At 46.0% G+C, this 21,425-nt stretch overlaps 1 long non-coding RNA gene across 1 annotated transcript; it reads left to right on the forward strand.

Annotated features, from left to right (window-relative positions):
* Window positions 1–164: 164 nt before the first annotated feature.
* LOC131921200 (uncharacterized) lies at window positions 165–1,409 on the forward strand. Its single transcript, XR_009381896.1, has 2 exons — window positions 165–332; window positions 1,036–1,409. It is a non-coding gene; the product is annotated as an uncharacterized LOC131921200 (long non-coding RNA).
* Window positions 1,410–21,425: the final 20,016 nt, after the last annotated feature.

Genomic DNA, 21,425 nt, shown 5'->3' on the forward strand with positions numbered 1-21,425 from the left:
AGCGTCACCTGATCTTCAGGAGCCGCACACCCGATTTCTTGTTCTCTGTCACAGCAGTGAGTTCCTTTGGTGTCTTCATGCTTTTCTTTCACACGTTTGTTTACAGTCTCACCTCTCAGTCCCACTTTAATGTTAAGCTCCTTGCAGGCAGAAACTGTGGCGGCAGCCTTGGTGGTTATCCCTAGTTCCTGAGCCTCTGCTGGTCCCTGGGATGTGGCCAGTAAAGCCCTGGAGCATAGAAAGAGGGAAGGAAATCGGTCATAGAGTGCACACTTCTCATGGAAATGGGCAAGGAAGAGTTGCAGGTGCCAGAGGAAATACATCACCAATTGGTAAGTGTGTGTGTGTGTGTGTGTGTGTGTGTGTGTGTGTGTTCACATAGTTGAGAGCATTTGTGACTCTTTTAGAGGACCTGGGTTCAGTCCCTAGCATCTATATGGAGGCTCACAACCATCTGTAACTCCAGTTTCAGGGGATCTGATGCCTTCCTCTGGTCCCCACGGGTTCTGCACATGTGTGGTGCATATACATAACAGATAATCACTCGTACACACTAAAAAAACTTTAAAAAATATTTTGAGATAAAATATTTCTGGTTAGCTGGCTAGTTAGTTAGTTTTTGCTGGTGGTGGGTTGTTTTTGTTTTTGTTTTTTTCTTTGTTTGCTTTAAGATGGGGATTCTCTGTGTAGTCCTGCCTCTGCCTCCTGAGTGCTGGGATTAAAAGCATGTACCACCACACCCAGCTTAAGATAACAGGATTTTAAACTTCAAATCATAAACCTAAGGACCATAACCTAGGTATGCTTTATCCTCCGGAAGTTCACTCTGGAAGTTTAGTCCTGTGTAGCAGTGTCAAGCTGGTGGGAATGTTAAGAGATGGGGACTACTGAAAGGTAATTAGGTCACAGGGCTCCACCCTCACCAATGGTGACTGTCATCTCAGGGAGTGGGTCTAGTCTGGGAGGAGTGGATTAGTCTCCTGGCCCCTCCCTGGTCTCCTTTCTTGCTTTTGCATGTTCCTATCTCTTGTGCAGGTAGCTGCTTCCTTATACTTCCCCACCAGGAAGTCCTCAAGGGGATGCCAACGCCTCGTTCTTTGGACCTTCCAACCACCAGAACCATAAGCCAAATAAACCCCCTTTCCTCATAAAATACCCGGCCTTGGGTGTCCCATCACGGTAGCACAAAGACACAAGCAGAACCTGAACGTGAGAATAGGATGCTCTCTGGACCAGGGAAGAATGGAGTCAAGCTGCCATCCTCGTCCTTCCTGAGAGCGTTTCTTGAGAATGCGGTTCAGCAAAATGAAAGAAAAGAAAAGTGTGGCAGACACAAAATCCTGGAAAACAAATTAATCAATAATTAATTATTAGTTAAAAACTAAATAAACAGTTAATTTCAAATATGAGCAACTCGGTAAAGACTGATGAACCAACCTGGGATGGAATTATTTCCATCTGGTAGAAAATGAAGAGGATGGGGCAGGAAAAAAAAAAAAAAAAAACCCGTCCAAGGCTTCAATCTTCTTATAAGGGAAGGACACAGGCATGGTTTAATTCGAGACCTGGGAAGAGTGGTAATATGAGATAAAATAGAAGGGAAAAGAGAACCATCAAGCTGACAGGTTACACACCTTGTTACCAGACCACATAAGTGTAAATTCCTAAAGGTTCTTTGAGTGCTGTATCAATGCGCTAAGTGCTTTGCCTTTGGACGGTGGAGAACACCAGGAACATAAAAGGAAGCTGATTTTAACTCCTTCATATACTTCTGACTCATGTTATTTCTTAAATAAGTTTGCTCACTAATTACATACATAAAACGTAGGTCTCTAGGAATTTTTTTTTTAATGCAGGAAGAATTTTAAAGGGTTTCAGGGACTTACAAGTTTTCTCTTTTCACCACCACCGACCTTATCCAGTGATTCTGAAGGAAGTTCATTTGGAAAAAATAATAGGGGGGCATGAGAGAATGGGGTATCATTAGCTGTTTTCAAGTCAGTGGAGATGAAAGCAGCCCCAGTAATTAGAGGAAAGACGAAATGGACACGCTGACATTGTGGGATGGAAAAGGAAGCCGTGACTCGGAGGAAATTATTTGCAAATAAACTTGACAATGTCCATCAATAATCATTTTACACACCACGCTTTTTCACTGTAACTCCACCTTTAGAAGTCATCCTACGGAAACGAAATCAAATAAATAAAATAAATCAAAGCAAAATATCCCAGTAAATACACTTAGAAACAAAAAGTTGGGAATGCTCTCAAGGTGAATGCTTGGAAATTGTAACTGGCCACCCATACACAGGACACAAGGGGCTGGAGTGTAGCTCGGCCAGAGTGCTTTCTGAGTGGAGCCCTGGGTTAGCTCACTAGCACCAGACAGAGAAAATGAATGTGGTGGCTCATGACTGGAACCCCAACACTCAGGAGGTGGAGGCAGGAGGATCAGAAATTCAAGGTCATCCTTGGCTATATAGTGAGTTTGAGGCCAAACTGTGCTACATCAAACTCTGTCTCAAAAATAAGTAAAATAAAATAAAATTTATATTTAAAAGAAGATATGACATACATTAATGAATTTTTATTATAACAAATAGTCTTTAATACAGCAGGAAGTACATATGTTCTAATTACATTTTGTCCCCCTTGAGAGAGAGTCTCACTATGTTGACCAGGCCAGCCTTAAACTCACAGAGATCTGAGTATCTCTGACTCCTAAGAGCTGGGATTAAAGATGTATGCCATCACATTGTATTTTGTAAATCAGGTGAAAAATGAGAGCTACATTGTGGGCTGGAGAGATTGCTCACTGGTTAGAGTTCTTCCTGTTCTTCCAGAGGACCTGAGTTTGGTTCCCAGCACCACCTTTGACTCCAGCTCCAGGGGATCAGTAACCCTCTTCAGGCCTCCATGAGCACTCCCACACACTCAGCGTATGTCCACACTGACACACCCACACATATACACATACGGATATACATGCTTGACTATAATGCCTTGCAGAAACAAAATATTGGATCAAAATGATTGAGTATGGCCACCATTCTAAAAGTAAAAGAAAGTTGGTTCTCTTGGGAAGGTTGAGTCCATAATAATGGTACATCATATGAGGTGTGGTCATCAGATTAGAAATCCCTAGTAATCCATGAAGTAGAGAAAGCAGAGAGAAGCAGGCTTACAGAGAAAACTTCATGCTCCAGCAGATTCGGGGTAGAGGAGTAGGGCGGGACCTGAGTGTTACTTGCAAAGAACAAGAAGGAACTATAGGGCAGCTTGGAGACCATGACAGCCCAGCTGTTGTGGTTTGAATATGAAATGTCCTTAGAGGCTCATGGGTTTCAGTGCTTGGTCCCCAATGGTGGAGCAGTTTTTGGAAAGCTGTGGAACCACTAGGGGATGGAGCCTCGCGGGAGGAAGTGGGTCCATGAGGTTTGATAGGCCAGCCCCACTTCCTGGCAGCTGTCTGTCTTCACACTTTGTCTCAGACCAGCCACCTCCTGCTGTGTGTCCATACCTTCCCCACCACAACGGACTGTACCTTTAAACCATGTACCCACATCAACCCTTCCCCACCATGACGGACTGTACCTTTAAACCATGTACCCACATCAACCCTTCCTCACCATGACGGACTGTCCCTTTAAACCATGTACCCACATCAACCCTTCCCCACCGTGACGGACTGTCCCTTTAAACCATGTACCCACATCAACCCTTCCTCACCATGACGGACTGTCCCTTTAAACCATGTACCCACATCAACCCTTCCTCACCATGACGGACTGTCCCTTTAAACCATGTACCCACATCAACCCTTCCTCACCATGACGGACTGTCCCTTTAAACCATGTACCCACATCAACCCTTCCTCACCATGACGGACTGTCCCTTTAAACCATGTACCCACATCAACCCTTCCTCACCATGACAGACTGTCCCTTTAAACCATGTACCCACATCAACCCTTCCCCACCATGACGGACTGTCCCTTTAAACCATGTACCCACATCAACCCTTCCTCCCTCCAGCTGCTTCGGTCCAGTATTTCGTTATAAGGAGGGAAGTAACAAACCCACTAATCCTGGTCATCAAGACAGCAGGCTCTTCCCTCTGTCTGTAAGGACTAAGAAGCTGACATGCAAGGCGGGGGCCTCCAGTCAGAAGAGGGGTGCACCATGGCTATGAAAGACAGGAAGGTGCCTTCAGGGAACCAAGACTCCCAGAAAGAAAAGGAGACCCTAGCTGCAGGACTTGGCCTTACCCACAGCACCCTTCATGCTGGGTGTGAAGAGAAAGACCATCATCCATCAGCAGCCAGAACCAGCCTTTCATTTCCCATACTGGAAAAGGGCAAGCATACACAAATTACAGAGTGTTATGAAGCAACCAAGACTCCCTGCCCTGCTTCAGCAACGGCCGCCATCTTGTTGGCCTTGTTTTATATACAGCACTAGTATATTGTGTTTTAATATTTAGCTTGACTCTGCCTCTGACACATCAAGTGGTTTTTTTAAATTCTACACACATGCTTCCAGAAGGTAATAATGAAGCTATGATATCATAATAGCCCATTATAGCGAGACTGCATTTTCTGAAAGTGGTGGCAATAGCTTCTCCCATCTTCTGCACCCCTGCGCTGCCACACTCCATCAGGAACTGAAATATAATTTCTTCTCTTTTGATTCTGAGTGGGCCTCCATCACTCACTGTAATTACATAATGTGTGTGTGTGCAGGTGACTTCTGAGACAAGGTCCAAAAGGCCTCTGAATGTCCATCTTGTCTTTGGGAAGGCCTCTGAATGTCCATCTTGTCTTTGGGAAGGCCTTTGAATGTCCATCTTATCTTTGGGAAGGTCTCTGAATGTCCATCTTGTCTTTGGGAAGGTCTCTGAATGTCCATCTTGTCTTTGGGAATGTCCCTTGTAGTCCAATCATTCATTACTCTCCATGAAGTCCTGCCAGTCAAGCCTTTATAAAAGTCTCCAGACAATATAAAGACTACGGTGTCTCTATGTTCCCTCTCCAAATTCCCAACCCACCGAATTTGTGTGAACAACCCACATGTGGCTGGGTTTGCTCCCTGGGTCGGTTTTGTTGATGTTGGGTTTTCTGTGGTGCTGAGGATCAAATTCTGGGCAAGATTGTACTACTGAACTATAATCCCTCTCTTTGCTTTTCATACAGGGTCTCACTAAATTACTTAAGCTGAATTAGATAGAACTCACTCTGTAGCCCAAGTAGGCTTTGAACTCATGATCCTCCAATTCAGTCTCTGGAGGGGCTGGGATCACAGCCTATGCCACCCACCACGCCCAGTTATAGCTGGTATTTTACTTGACTAAATTATAGGGTGGTTTGTTTCTGACTATTAAAAATACTGGCCATGTTCAGTTTCCTCTCATTGCTTCTAGAATTTGTCTTTATGGTTGATTGGTTTAAGTTAAAATCTAGGAAAGGGTTTCACATTGATTTGAGATGACATTTATATTAAATAACTTTTAATTCATAAGAGTGAATTGTATTTTTAATGATTATTTGTGGAAAAATAATTCCATTGTGACTTGGGAAGCCTGCTAAACACCAGCCTTGTTTATCATGCCCTTCTGTGGCTCCCATTTGCTGGGAAGTGATGTTTCGCCCTAGAAAGCATTTAGTAAACAGTTTGCTAACAAGCCAGACTCCATGTTTTAGGCTTCATCTGCCGCTATCCTCGAAACCAATCACAAGTGATAAGTAGATAGATGCATGCGGCCACAGGCCAATTACATTTTATTTTCAAGGTCAGTAGAGGTCAGATTTGGCCCATCGGCCACTGTGTGCTAGCCCTGATCAAATAAAAACAGTGAAAAATACAGTGTAGAGTCACCAAATGTTTAAGGGAAACCAACGTGAAGAGAGAACCAAATTAACGTAACCGCAGAGCCAACATCTATATAAGAGACAAAGTGAGTCCTCTGCACTGCTCTAGAGAATTAGGCCACATTCTTAAATGATGAAAATGCAACCAGTCAGACAGTGTATGGGCAGCTGTGCCTACAACTGGAAAGTGTGGTGCTAGGAAGCTGTCTTAGTTTGGGTTTCTATTCCTGCGAAGAGATACCGTAACCATGACAACTCTTATAAAGGAAAACCATTTAACTGGGGCTGGCTTACAGTTCAGAGGTTTAGTCCATTATTGTCATGGTAGGAAGCATGGCAGTGCGCAGGCAGACATGGTTGGAGAGGTAGCTGAGAGTTCTACATCTGGATGGACAGGCAGCAAGAAGAGACAGTAAGGCCTGGCTTGAGCTTCTGCGACCTCAAAGCCCGCCCCCAGTGAAACATGTCCTTCAACAAGGCCACACCTATTCCAACAAGGCCACACCTCCTAATCGTGCCACTCCATAGTGACCAAGCATTCAAATGTATGAGCTTATGGGGGCCATTCCTATTCAAACCACCACAGAGGGCATGCTAAAAAATTGCTCCACAGCACTAAACTAGAAAGGCACACACACGCACACACACACACACACACACACACACACACACACACACACACACAATTAAGGAAAAAATTGGATTCATAGAAGTTATGGCCAGAAATTCCAATATCCACCTGTGGAAGTTACAGATAGAGACCAGAGAGATGCAAGAGAAGAGATAACAAAGAAATAAGAGTTTAATATATATAATATAATATAAACATATAAATATAACATAAATATATACATTTATAAATATATAAATATAAATATATAATTTTATAAATATATATATTCCTGAATCAAAAAAAGAATATGATTTTCTTAAACAGAAATGGCACACCCATAGCACCAGGATGAACGTGGTGCATGTCCATGACTGTGGACATGTGATGACGTGGTACAGAGATGGAGATGTAGCACAGTGGTAGAACACTTGCCGTGTGTGTGTGTGTGTGTGTGTGTGTGTGTGTGTGTGTGTGTGTGGTGCTAGGTGCGATCTCTAGCACCGGGAGGCAGTGGGGGGGGGGGGGGGGGAGAATGCCAAAATTCCTGCTACAGAGGATTTTAAAATCTCTCTACACATATCCATTGTCACATTCAGTAACTCTCAGTCAAGACTCAGGCATCTAGCTGGACACCTTTAATCCCAGCACTGGGGAGGCAGAGGCAGGCGGATCTCTGTGAGTTCGAGGTCAGCCTGGTCTATAGAGAGAGTTCCAGGACAGCCAGGGCTACGCAGAGAAACCTTGTCTCGAACACCGAAAACAACAAAACAGAAGACTTGGGCATCTGATTGCCGTCCATCTGATTTCAAAAGCGCTATTCCAGGTAAATCTCACTTGCTGACAGACTTGACAGCCACTACCCTCTAAGGCAGTCAGGCGAGACTAGGGACCTTGCTGCCCTTTTCTCTAGTTCAATGCTTGTTACATAGCCAAGTGCTTCCTGGTCCCTCTTACATGCACTGTCCTCTCCTTCCTCCTTCCTTGTGCGTGAGGCCTTCCCCTGACGGCCCTGCCTCCCCTCTGCTTCCTCAGAACAGGATCCTCTTCTAACATTGTGTCCTTAAACCAAAGAGCTACTGACCACTCCCTCCACGCCACCTGCGTCTCCAACATGATCTGGCCCTGAACTGCTGCTCTCTGGCCCAGCCAACCCTTATGCTGACCGCCTGGCCCCTGACTGCTCCTGGCCCCACCATGGTCTCAAGATATGCTTTGCCAGGAGGCCTTGACATCCTTAACTGAACACTCTATGCTATGCTAGGTGCTGGGGAGGCAGAGTGGAACCCAGCTGTGAGGTTTGTCCTACAAGGGTCCTAGCTGGAGACAGAGATGAAAGAACCAAGGTACACCGCTGTGTGAGCGACCAGGGTGAGCACACAGTTCTCCAAAGACCACCTAGGCATTCTTTGTCAACCTTCTTCGGAAAATTCAGATTCTAAGCCCTGCCCCCTGGGAGGAGCCGTGGAAGGATATGGTTTAGGAATCCACATTGTAAATAATCTCTAATAGTTACACACACACACACACACACACACACACACACACACAAACACACACAATGTAACACACATTACACTTGGAGGGAAAAGACCAAGTTCCCCATTCCATCATCCTCCATCTGCAACCCCAGCCCAAGCCCGTTGTGAGATATCCCAGTGACTAGAAGAAAGATGTACATGACACTTCTTTGTGATTTGTGACCTTTTCAAGCTCAATCAATGGTCACCTTTACTATTCTGTTATTATGGTGAAATGCTGATCATTAGCAAATTCAAACATCATATGTTACCTCCCAAGATACTTAGCTGTTGTTCTTTGTTACCTAGGCTGGGCTCAAACCTACTATATAGCCACAGATGACCTTGAATTTCTAATCCAACTGTCTCCACCTCCCAAGTGCTGGAATTTCAGGCCTGTTCCGCCACATCTGGCTTATACAGCAGCAAACGAAACCCAGAGCTTTTGTGAATGCTAATTAAGCGCTCTAACAATTTAGCTACATGACAACCCAGCCGTTAGCCTTTGAAGGGTCCATACTCAAGCACCTCTCTTAGGATCCTAAGCCACTTCTGAGCAGAAACTCTGAGCAGCTGCCAGGGCAGAGCTGGCCAGCAGGTCCTTGGTGGACACACCTGAACTTTCATGCGCGGAGAGGAATGTTGCACACCCACTCTCCCAAGCAGCTCCAGGTGGCAGTGAAAACCACACACTTTGACAAGGGAGTTGTGAGCGATCACACTGAGTGTTACTCAATCGCCTCCACTTGTCAGAGGTTTTGAGGTAAACCTTTCAAGCTTCTGTAGGTTGCCTGAGACTTCAAAAGTAAACTATTTAGAGCTGTACGGAGTGGAATCATGGCAAAGCTGACTCACCTTGGACAGTCACAACCCAGCGGTGACGTGGGGATAACAGAATTGTGTACTTGAGAATAGACACACTCTGTTTGGGGGGGGGGGGGATGCAGAACCACATTAACAGTACGTTGTACATGCAGTCTTAGGAATACTTGAAAAACTGTTTACAGTGTACAGACAGCATGTTCACATCTAGTACCCCACTTGATCCTCCAAAAAAAAAAAATCTACAAAACAATTCCTTTAGATAACCAAACTGAGGTTCAGAAAGATTGAGTGACTGACAGACCCAAAGACACACAGCCAATAAAGTCACATTGTTGCATATTTGTTGTAAGTAATCGACTCATTCAAATCATACTAAATAGTGAAGGGGATGTAGATACTCAAGCGACAGGAAGAGAATGTTGGTAGGGGTGGGATGGAGGCACAGGCTGACCAGAAACCCACCTCTGGTCTGCCTTGATTGCCTCGTTTGCCTTGGTTTTTATGCCAGCTTTTATTTTGAGTGTTTTTGTTTGGTTTGGTTTTGGTTTTTAAATCAGAAGCAATGACTTGAGGTTAAAGATGGAGTCCAGTTGCTAACAGGTTGCCTGACCTGCATGAAGCCCTGGCTTAGACACTCTACACGGCACACAGCGGGTGTGGAGACGTACACGTGCAACCCCAGCACTCTGAGGTAAAGGTGAGAAGACCAGAAGCCCGAGGTCATCTTTAGCTAGCCTGGGAGTTTGAGGCCAGCCTGGGCTACTTGAGACTTTTGTCTCAAGACAAACAGGAAAAGCAACCACTGAAGTCATTTCTGAAGGGGCTTTTCCTTGTTAGTTTCATTTCCCCAGTGGCCAGGGGAATGGCCCACATACTAATTGGCACAGGCCTACATCCCCACATACGAGCCTGTGACCACGGCCAATCAAGGCCACAGCCCAGAAGCTGAAGGCTGGAGCAGTCCCATGTAAACACAGCTGCTTTGCCACGAAGGGAGGGGGCGGGCAGCGGTAGAATGGAGTTAAACTCCGCATCTACCACAAGCCAAGGCTGGCACTCGTGTCTTATGACTCAAAAGCCTTTTGTTGCCTTTTCCTTTATCTCCCACTTGGGTACCCTTCACTTCGGGAGCTCACAACCTCAAGTGATGACTCTACTGGAATACGCACGCATCGAAACAGAAGTCCTTCCGGCTGTGAGCACCCAGACCCTGGCATGGTTTGGAGCGTGCTGCCGGGCTCCTTGCGGTCCTGCTTCCTCCGTCTCTTCTCAACTCGGGCTCCTCTAAATTCTTCGGCTGCCTTCGTCTTTGTTTTAAGTACATTTTTGTCTCTTTGTGTGAGAGCCCAACCAGGAAGACAGAAGCCACTCTGCATATTTAAAACAGAGGAAAATGTAATGCAAGGAGATGAAAGAAACTCAGAAGCCAAATGGGAGGGTGAAGCAATCCTGAGACTCGCCACAGCAGGAAGTATCTGCCACTCCTAGGAGGGAGGGACAAAGAGGGCAGGCCATGGGACCAGAGCCCAGGGCCTGGCACCGCTCACAGGAAGCTGGAATCCGCGCAGGCTGGTGAGAGCTCACAGAAGAGCCCGGGCAGCTGCCAAGGATCCCATCCCTGGACAAAGGAAGAGGGAAAATGCCCTTTCCCTTCGTGCTGCTGCTCTCCAACTCCTGGGCCTCCCACGGGCCAGACCCACCTGGAAGGCGGCGGAAGACACCAGGTCTGAGGACCGCAGCCTGCAAGGGCAGGTCCTCACTCTGGAGAGCTGGGAGGAAACAGCAGGTCTGGGGCCACATGGTCCTAGAAACATCTAGGCATGACAGCACACACCTCTGATTCCAGCCCTCAGGAGACAGGAGCTTGGAGAACTGAAAATTAGAGACCAGCCCAGACTACGAAACAAGTTTAAAGCCTGCTTGAGCTACTCCGTGAGACTCTGTCACATGAGAAAGCATCTAGAACTCTGAACACTTGACCCGTATGTTAAGGCCTTAGATTCATTCTCCAATTCTGAGAAGACAAAGAAAGAGAGAGAGAGAGAGAGAGAGAGAGAGAGAGAGAGGGAGGGAGGGAGGGAGGGAGGGAGAGAGAGAGAGAGAGAGAGAGAGAGAGAGAGAGAGAGAGAGAAGATGTACAGAAGGCAGGGATAAATACAAATATGTGAGAGAGTGGACCCGGAGCTCCCTCAGAGAGTCACTGGACACCAGTTACCCTGTCCAATCTGGTCTACTCTAAGCCAGCTGGCCAGTGCTGGGGGAGTCCTCTGCCACAATGGAGCAGACTCTGTCTGTCACTCTCCTCAACCGCAGATGGCCGGTCCTGCCCTCATCCATGCTGAGGGAGACACTGTCACGCACTGTTGCGGTCACTACTGTCTGCCTTCAGAGGGCTGGGATTATGCTCGTGAGCTCAGATAGACTTGGGAGTCAGCAACCTTTTAGCTAAGGGAGGGTGTGGGGTGTGGTCCCTGAGCATCCTGACAGCGGCAAGGGGTAGAGCAAGGGACCATCGATGGGGTGGTGGTTAGACTGTCGAGTCAATTGAATTGAGCATGCAGATACCGTGAGCGGGGAGAAGTGCCCCTCCGTGAAGTGAGCACCTGTCTTTCTCAGCCTCCTGAACCCTCAGTTCAGTTCCTCCCCAAATGTTTTCCTCACACTTTGTTTGTCTGAGGCTGATAGTCTGGGCATCAAGCCCAGTTTAATATAATTTTTACAATTGCTACTGCAGCCCCAGTTCCACAGAGATGGTTATTATCTTTGTTGTCTAAGACACCTTAGCACCAGGGCAATTACCAAGGCCAGGTGCACTCCCACGGCCACCCCGACCCATCCACCTTCCCCACCCCTTTCTACAAATTTCAGAAATGAAGCCAATGCCCACCTCCATGCCACTGTACGGCACAGCAAAGTAGGCAAAGGAGATATTTGGCAACCATCTAGATAATGTGATTGGTACAGGTCAACAGTTCATATTGTTTAAGGCCTACAGTATATGTAGACATCGAAAGAACATGGAAAATTCCATCGCTTGCGTTCTGTAAACACACGGGCTGCTTCTACAATTTCTCTCCCTAATTATGTTTTACATAACCTAATGCATTCATGCTCATGTGTAGCCTCCTAACATCTGCTCGCTGAAAAGCATGTCACCTGATGGGTTAGAGAGAAACAGGATGTCTGAGTTGACAGGGTGTATTCAGCACTGACATGAAAAACTCTGTGTGTGTGTGTGTGTGTGTGTGTGTGTGTGTGTGTGTGTGTGTGTGGTCTACTCCCGGTTTTAGTGCCGAGTTGGTTCAGACCCTCAGGATGACTTTCAGATGCAGGTGTGGAAGGTGAGGGATTGGTGCAATAACCCTAGGGTGTAGGCATTAGCCAATAGCCCTGCATCCTTGGCTTCCCGCCAAGACCTGAGCTGGAGCTTGGGCCTGGGCTTGCACTCTTGGCAGATACAGTCTTGCTGAAGAATCATATCACACTCACAATAAGACTCACTGCAAAAACAACTAAAATGCTTTGAATGTTTAAATGCATTTCCAAGCATTCGTCTTCCAAATATTTAGACTCCGAGCCTGTTAGGCCAAGAGCCCAAGCTTCCTGTGCATGTTAGATGCTCCCAGCAATCTCCACAAGATCAGGAACTACATAACTATTTAAAATATCATCCTCTTGGATCCAAAAACAAATTCCCAAGGTATTGCTCCAGGAAATCAACCCACTGTCTGTGTCCAAAGTCCTCCTCCTAATGCCTACAGGAGGAGATTAAGCTGAGCCAGTTTAATACATTCCCACAAAGACCTCCGGGAGACTGTGGTCTGTGTCCACCATGAGGCTGCAACTTGTGAGTGGGAAGGAATGGTGATGTGGGAGTAGAAAGATGGGCAGGAAAGAGGAAGGAAGAGCCTCAGAGAGGCAGAAAGAGCAGGCAGCCTGCTCAGGACACTGGTAGGTAGCTCTAGAGGTGTTAATACCTGAAGCAATTTTTAATTGGTAAGCTTGTACCAACCAAGATTGCTTAGATTTATTTATTCAGTTAGCTGCTCTTTTGTTTTGCTTCTTAGGAGGCAGAAGGAAGGGTGGAGGCCGAGTTCCTCTTGAGTTGGGATTTTTCAAAATGTAATAGCTGTATGGTTATGTCTTCTTTTCCCAGCACACTAGTATCCTTCTCTCCTTCTTCTGTTCTAAGCATCCACAGTTCAGCGAATAAAATCAGAACAGCACCAAGGAATTTACCCGCCCCGAGAGTTCGGCAAGCTCGCCTTTCTCTAAGAAGCCCCCCCCCCCAAAAAAAAAGTAAAATAAATACCTTCAGTAGAGAGAGAGATTGATTCCAGGAAATTTATATGACAGTGTATGTTTTACACATTTACTCATTGTGGGAAGGAGAAAGTGGCTTTGGGGACATTGTGGGAGCCACATTGGTGTGTAGCGTTCAGAGGAGTGTGTGCCGGAATCAGTTCTCTTCTTCCACCACGTGGACTCCGGCCATCAGGCTTGGCAGGGAGTGCCCTTACCCACTGAACAATCTCACTAGTCCTAGAAAATTCTGATCAGTCCTTTGTTCAGTCTTCCCCACGGGCCAAGGAGGGCAACGAAGTTGAGTGTTACACACATTTAAGATTTGTAAGCTCAGTGAGAATGGATGGGAGAAGTGAACGAATGAATGAATGAATGAATATTCATCTTTAAAAGCCTTTATCTGAAGACTGGAAATATGGCTCATGTGTGAAGGGACCTGTGTGAAGCTATGGGGGGGTGGGGCAAGGCACACTCCAGGAGTGAAGCTGAGGAATGAGTCTGCTGTGCTACCAGCCTCCATGCCCACAGGCCACGCGGTAGACGATCTCTCGCTTAGGATACACATTGTCCTTATTCGTACTTCCAGAACTCTAGCTCTTGGCTTTGCTGGCACCAGAAGGCAGCCTCATGCTGCAAAAAGGCAGGGAATTGCAGGCTAGCAATCCAGCAGGCTCCCCGGAGACCGGAAAGGGCAGCTCGCTTTCCTGCGATTTCCACCACAAGGCTGAGTCTTAGAATCTGGCCCTCTCATCAGATACATCCCCACTGAATAATTCTCCTTTTGGCACCTAGGAAAATAAGAAATAAAAGGAATCGTTTTTCTCTAACTGTGAGTCAGAGCTGGAAAGCCTGCTACAAAGCACAAGATTATCTTCTTCCCACCCCTAACCCCCAACTCTGTGAAAGTGATACAGAAAGTGTGAGGAGGTTAGTGATGGCTCTGTGGGTGAGAACACTTGCTGCCCCAGCATGAGGACCCGGCTTCTGATCCTCAGCACCCAGGTAAAAAGCCAGGTGTGTGCACACAAGCCTGTAACTCCAATACTGCAGAGGGGAGGAGATAGGAGGATGGGTGTGGCTTGCTGGCCTAGCCACAGTCACAGCTTCAGGTCAAGTGAGAGACCCTGTCTCTAGGGAATAAAGCAGACAGCAATAAAGGAGGACACCTGATGTCATTCTCTGGCCTCGCCACATGAAGAGGTGCTCACGTCTGCACATACAGACCACACAGAGACACACACACACAGATATACACCCATACACATACACACATACACAGACACACACACACACACACAGATACACACACACGGAGACATACACACAGGCATACACACATACACACACAGACATATACCCATACACAGAGACACAGATACATACACACAGAGAGAGACACACACACACAGACACAGATACACACACACACACACACACACAGAGAGACACAGATAGACACACACACATACACACACAGATACACACACACAGACATATACACGTACACACACACACAGACATACACACACATGCACACACACACATACACACACACATACACACACACACACACACACACACACACACACACACAGTGAGAGATGCAGAGAGCCATCATCCCTTCATCAAGTATTTTCAGATGAATGAAAAATGAATTCAAAGCCGTGGTTTTGCGTGGCTGCCCCTAACTTGCTGAGTGACATCAGAAGAATTCTTGAGCATCTCTGAGTTTCAGCTGTTTACAGGGAAAAAAGAAATCTGACAAAGCTATGGCATAGAAACTGTGAGGTACTTCTCAGTTACAAAATTCCGTGAAAAGGACTTAGAAATTATTGCTAAAAAGTTAAAAGAAATCAAACAAACTTCCCCGCGGCGACTTGAACCAATTTCTAACAAGCACTTCTCCAGACAGCTTTGGTAGCCCACCTTCATTCAAACTCCCATGGTGTGTAGCCAGTGTACCCCACCAGTCTGTCTCCCACGTGCCACAACCCTGTCCCACCTTCTCATTTGCTCCAGAACCCTTGAGTAAAGACACAGGATGGAGGGATTTCGCCCTGACTTTTCTTTGCTGGCACAGTCGTTATAGCTCAGGAACTGTCTGGGTGATTCAGCTCTTAATGTCTTGATAAAAGGTAGTGATAGCTCTCGTGTGGACACATGATACAGAAACACACCTCTCCTATGATTACCCACTCTTTCAGATTGTGCAAAAGCTTCCTCTTCGGTGACTGCATCATTTGTAACAACGTGACTTTGGTGTTAGAACCTCGGGCATGTGGGCCTTTCCTTTCCCACTGAGTTATTGAACTTGGCGTGATGATGGTTCAGACACCAATTCCCTTCATCAAATCCAACCTCAAAAATAATAAAGCACTTGGTGACTCTGGAGAGTGAGTGAATTCCTCTACAAAAGGATTTGAACACCTTTGATGGTATACCAGGCCACATTAACCAAATATTACTGGATGTGAAACCCACTGTCACTCTACTTAGTCAGTGAATACATTTTGGAACAAGGACAAGCAGCTGACGCACACACGTGTAATCCCAGTTCTCTCAGCTGGATTAGGAGTCCCAGGCCAACCTAAGCCACATAGTGAGATCCTGTCTCAAAACAAACAAACAAATAAACAAATAACAGAACAACAAACAAAAGACTCAGACATCAACAATTATGCTTAGTTCATTCCGTCCTTCAAATATTCAAGAGAAGACTAAGAGAGGGAGATACAGAAGAAAGTCAAAAGGCCTGAGATGGCCACTTTTTTATGTCTCATTTACTATCTGGGGGGAGGGGATAGGGCTGTGTCTCAGCTCACCAGGGACCTCAAAGGAAGACTTCCAGAAGTCAGCTCTCCCCTTCCACCATGCGGGGCCCAGAGTTTGGACTCAGGTTGTCGGGCTCCTTAGCAAATGCCTTAGTCGCTCAGCTGCCCCACTGGCCCTGAATCTCACCTTAGTAGGGTACTACGTGGTAGATCACAGAAAAGGATTCCCATCACTGTGAGCTTCCTATCAGCCAGAAGGACATTACTAAGTTCTGCCTTGTCCTTTTCCCAAAGTTTTGGGAGGGCGACGGGATGGTGTGGAAAGAGGGGGAATTCTTACACTTCCATATTGCTAAGCTGTGTGCATCACCCCTGTCCGCTCATTCCGTCCTGTAGTAATCCTGCATGACAAGAAGCCCACAGGGAAAGGTTAAGGGCTTGTTAAAAGATGGGCCTGGCATTCCAACGGAGGCAGGTCGCACACACCTATCCCCTGTACAATAGTGAGGGGCACAAAGCTTGTTGAATTATTTTATGGTATACAGGTGGCAAAATCTTTCCTCCCCTAATGCAAATGTGGGGGTGGGAGAGATACATGTCTGAAATATCTTCAGTACATACTCAGTGATTAAGATGATTTTGCCAGGTTAATTAATGACATCAAGATGTTTCATACTTTGGCCTTTTTTTTTTCCTCTCTCACAGAGTTATAAGGCTTTGGTTCACTGGGCTTAACAACACCAGACATTTATGCAACAATGCCACATTTCCCTCCTAAATTTTCATGTCAATGAACTTAAACATTTTTTAGAAAAATATTATGGTGCCGCATATTGCTGGACTGAAGGGAACTCGGGGTCCCTTGCTTTCTGCTTGATGAAACTCGAAAACCCAAGGCACACACAACCTTCCCGCAAACAAAGGCAATCATTGTGTGCTCTGCGCCACAGCGCTTCCACTCTGCCGTGCAGATACAGAGAGCACTCTTCTCTTTCCAACTCCCAAATCTCTTGACTTCCTCTTTCTCCTTCTCGCTGTCCAGGGCCTTTTGAGAGAGATGACCAATAAGACCCTTGTTTCGAATATCTGCAGGAACCAGTGGATGTGACTCTCAGTGTCCACTAAACCCTAAGTCCTTTGAGGATACAGGAAGACATCCAAAATCTCAGGATCAAAATGCGAGAAGAGAAAGTCTGCACCAAACAAGGCGTCACCCACAGAGACCTTCTTTGTGAAAACTAACTGACAAACAAACAAACAAACTGATCTCCGGGGACAGTAAATAGTTTGCTCACACATGTGACACAGGTACTTAGCATTTCCACTTAGCTTTGCTTTTTAAAATGTCCATACGGCACAATAAACTACTCAACCAGGATTGGTGTACTTGTATACATAGTCTGTCTCTGAACACACTAATGACCATAGTATCCACTTTCGAAGGAGGCAACGATGGGATTCGAACTCAGGCTCAACAGACTGCAAAGCTCATGCCTCTTCCTTAACAACAGATGGTTCCTGCAAGGATTCCAGAAACCAGAGAACCATCATTTATTATTTTGTCCTATATCCTAAAATGTGTGTGTGTGTGTGTCACACACACACACACACACACACGTGCATTTGTGAATATGTGTGTGTTGGGGGTTCTATATTAGCAGGAAGACAGCAAAAAAATAAAAGGGAGCTCCTTCTTTGACTTTCTGACTCCTGGACTATTTCCCAGCTTCTGAGAGACGGCAGTTGGAGACCCCGACGAAGTGCCGACAGTGGATGACCAAGGGAGCATGGAAGATAAACTTGAAAAAAAGGGGTGGGGGCAGGGTGAAAACTGGAAACCAGAGTGGCCCTTTCTTTTTAACATGTCAGCACATGTCCCAAATAGTGTCTTCCAACCTATAATTTGCAAGCATAGTCCAACAAAGGAGAACTGCCCAAGGGCGTAGGACCTTGTCGCCTCTCTGGCCAACACCCTGCTCCCCTCCCGCCATCAACCCAGTTGAATTCAGTCTCAGAGATAGGAGTTCAGACTTCGTACCTCTGGACTGGACCTCGGCCAACCCAACAACTAACCTTTGCCTTGGAGTTCACACTCCCCATTGTTGGGGGCGGGGCTTTTTTAAGCAGTCAGTAGAAACTAGGACATCTCTCTGCTTATTGTCACCAACTCAAAGACAAGCATCCTACTCCAAGTGTGAGGATGGCTTGACTCGGATACAGGGTAAAGGCTCCCGGGGGTGTTCTTCTTTGACAGGGAGAGAGCAGGACTGGCACCTTCATCAACAGAGAGTCCACCTGGAAAGGAGAAGCCAGTTTAAAAGCATTGAATGCTGTCCCACAAGTCCAGCTGAAATTGGGAGTGGTTAGTGCTTGGAGGTAGAACGCGTGTCATTAGCCACTCGAGAGAGCAGTATTGGATGTCAATACCAGATCAGCTGGCCCAAGGCATGCAAGTCAATCAGCAGCGCCTTGAAGGTTACACAGTCACGGGAGATGCTCAGGAAAGATGGCCTGCCCTGCCTGTATGGCTGGTTATAAAACAAGTCTCCTGATAGCTGAGGACGTTTTGAAATACTTGCAAACTCCTTAGGTGAGCATTTCTCATTGTGATAAGTAGAAACTACCATAGGAAAAACGTCTGAAACCCCTGTACCAAACTGAGACTTATAAAGAATGGAAACACCCACCAAGAGGAATAGCCTTGGAGCCTCTTCAATCTGTGATGTTCTGTATTTGGTGCAAGGTCCCACTAAAAATCATCGTGTTTATGTTTAGACCAATAATCAGAGCTCATAAAAATTCACCCTTGGACCGGGGCTCTGTGAGTGGGTGGAACATGGATTATTGATAGTGTTTGATGGCTGTCGATGCTGTCCGAATGACAGGTCAGTGAATACATCTTCACTTATATCCTAGATGAGAAGAGTCGGGAGATAGCGAGGACGGTGAATGAAATCAGAAGCAGTCTCAAAGCATGGCGCGGAAACTTCCTGTGACAAGTCGGCCTCGGATGCCCATTACTGGGCAGGATATTTAAGCAGAAGGGACATACATAGGAGTGAGATGTAGGAAGGGATGGGGCGGGGCAGGAATATCCTGACAATAATGACTCAGACCAGGCTGTGCAATGGTGTGCCCGAGAGCAGTCACATCTACTCAGAGAAACTCAGGAAAGCTTCTCATGAAGAGGTACTATGAAGCTTCCCCTTGGGCTGACAAGATGGCTCAGAGAGTAAAGGCAGCTTGCCACCAAGCCTGACTTCCTGAGTTCGATCCCTGACACCCTCAAGTTATCCCCTGACCTCCACCCACGCAGCTTGGCACATGGGTGCATATACACAAACACACATACACACAATAAACAAATCCTTCTACTAAAAATGTCTCTAGGATGGCTGCTACGTTGCCAAGATAAAGCACTCCCCAGGACAGTCCAGGGTCTTGGGGATCATCCAATTCTTACAGACTTGAGTCTCTCCTACAGAGCCCAGCATAGCCCCAGAACCATGCTGCTGTAGCTGAGCACGGCTCCCAAAGCAGAAGAGGTCATTGCAGGCTTGTTGTTGATTTTAATCACTTTCAGCATCTGACTTGTTTCTGTGTTTTATTTTATTTGCAAAACCCTGAGAAAATTCTTACTCCTGGAGGTGAGGCGCGGCAGTGTTGGTAGTGAATACGTGTGTTTATTTTCTTCTGCGGTGCTGGGGCTCAAACCCGGGGGGCACAACTGTTTAAAGTCCACTTAGAATCTTCTTCGGTTAAACTCATGCCAAACTTTGAAAGCAGAGCAAAAGCTTGAGTAATAGGAAATTTTACTTCAAGTTTTAATTATATAAACAATATACAGGCTCCTCCAAGAATGTAAGTATCCACTGGAAAGATATTCTTTAAATTGATCTGCAATGTCGATGAAAATTTTGATAATTTTTTTCTAATGCAGACATTCTTAGGAACCATCCCTCAAGGCTTGAACACAGCAAAATAAGTGTCTTACACTTTTGAGTCACAAAGTTAAGTTTTGACTCAGTTGCTGACACGTATATTCAGTGTAGACAAGGTGATAGCACAACTCCCCACTGCCAAACTGAACTCATTCAGCTTATTAAAGAACATTAGCAAGCTGATGTAACCCTGTCATTTGCTAAGCCTTATTTTGGAAAAAAAATAATAATTAGTGATTTCTTGTCACCATGCCTTAAGACTGGTGATATGTATATATTACTAGGGAAAAACTAATTCCGGAATTCACTCCCTAGGACATTTCAAAAAACTTAAAGGAGTCTAAAATTTGAAGATTGTGTTCAGTTAAACTGACAATGTACAGGGTGCACTAATTCTCTGTGTGTGTGTGTGTGTGTGTGTGTGTGTGTGTGTGAGAGAGAGAGAGAGAGAGAGAGAGAGAGAGAGAGAGAGAGAGAGAGAGGGAGAGAGGGAGAGAGGGAGGGAGGGAGAGACAGACAGAGACAGAGACAGAGACAGAGAGACAGAGACAGAGGTCAGCTCCCATCTTCCACCTGAGGCAGAGCCTGGGTCATTTCTGGTAAGGTCTGAGATTACAGATGTGTACAACAGTACATCTGGCTTTCTCCGTGGGTTCTGGAGATCTGAATTTTGGGGTGTCAGGCTTCCGCAGCAAGTGCTTTTATTCACTGAGCATCTCCCCAAACCCCAGGCACTGTTAAAGACGCTTGTTTCGCCTTAACAGCAACTGTTTTTCTGTGCAACTTGCTGTGCCTTATTTAAAGTCACATTTCAGCAGCGAGCTTCCACAGTGCTTTGTAGCAGACAGGTCTTTCACACGACCTTATTCTTCTCAGTGTGGAGGAAACAACTAAAAACAAACAAACAAAAGAGTCCCACTGGATCTAGAACGTATTCTAGGCTTTCTCCCCACCGAGCTTCTGTAACATACGTGACGAGGTTAGTTTGAATAACATGCTAGTGCTCACGCTTGACATGCTTGCTCATGTTTGGTGGATAAATATGTTCTTAAGTGTGTTTTATTTATAGCAGAATTAAAGAACTGTCAAGGTATCGTTTCAAATAAAGTTATTAACGGTGGGAAGATGGCTTACTAGGCAAAGGGCTTGCCCCACAACCATGAGGCCTGGAGATGAGATCCCCAGAATCCAAGTAAAATCCAGGTAAGTGTGGGAGCTCACCTTTCATCCCCACATATGCGAGGCAGAGACAGGGGGTCCCTAGCAATCTGACTAGCCAGGCTGGCCAACCCAGCCTGTTCCAGGCTCGGTGAGAGTCCCTACCTGGATAGACAAGGTGAAGAGTGATGGAAGAAGACACGTAACTTCAATCTGGCGCCTCAACACACACGTGTACACACACACACACACACACACACACACTCACACACACACACACACACACACACACACACACGCATATCACACAGAAATACACAGGCAAAGGCCCCCAAAAAGTTTTTTCTTATGGACATTTTTATGTACTTTACTATCAGCAAACAAAACAAGAAACAAAAGAGCAAATGAACAAAAACCTTAGCTCCTTTA

This window comes from Peromyscus eremicus, chromosome 10 (assembly GCF_949786415.1).
Source record: "Peromyscus eremicus chromosome 10, PerEre_H2_v1, whole genome shotgun sequence".
In the NCBI taxonomy this organism is placed as follows: Eukaryota; Metazoa; Chordata; class Mammalia; order Rodentia; family Cricetidae; genus Peromyscus; species Peromyscus eremicus.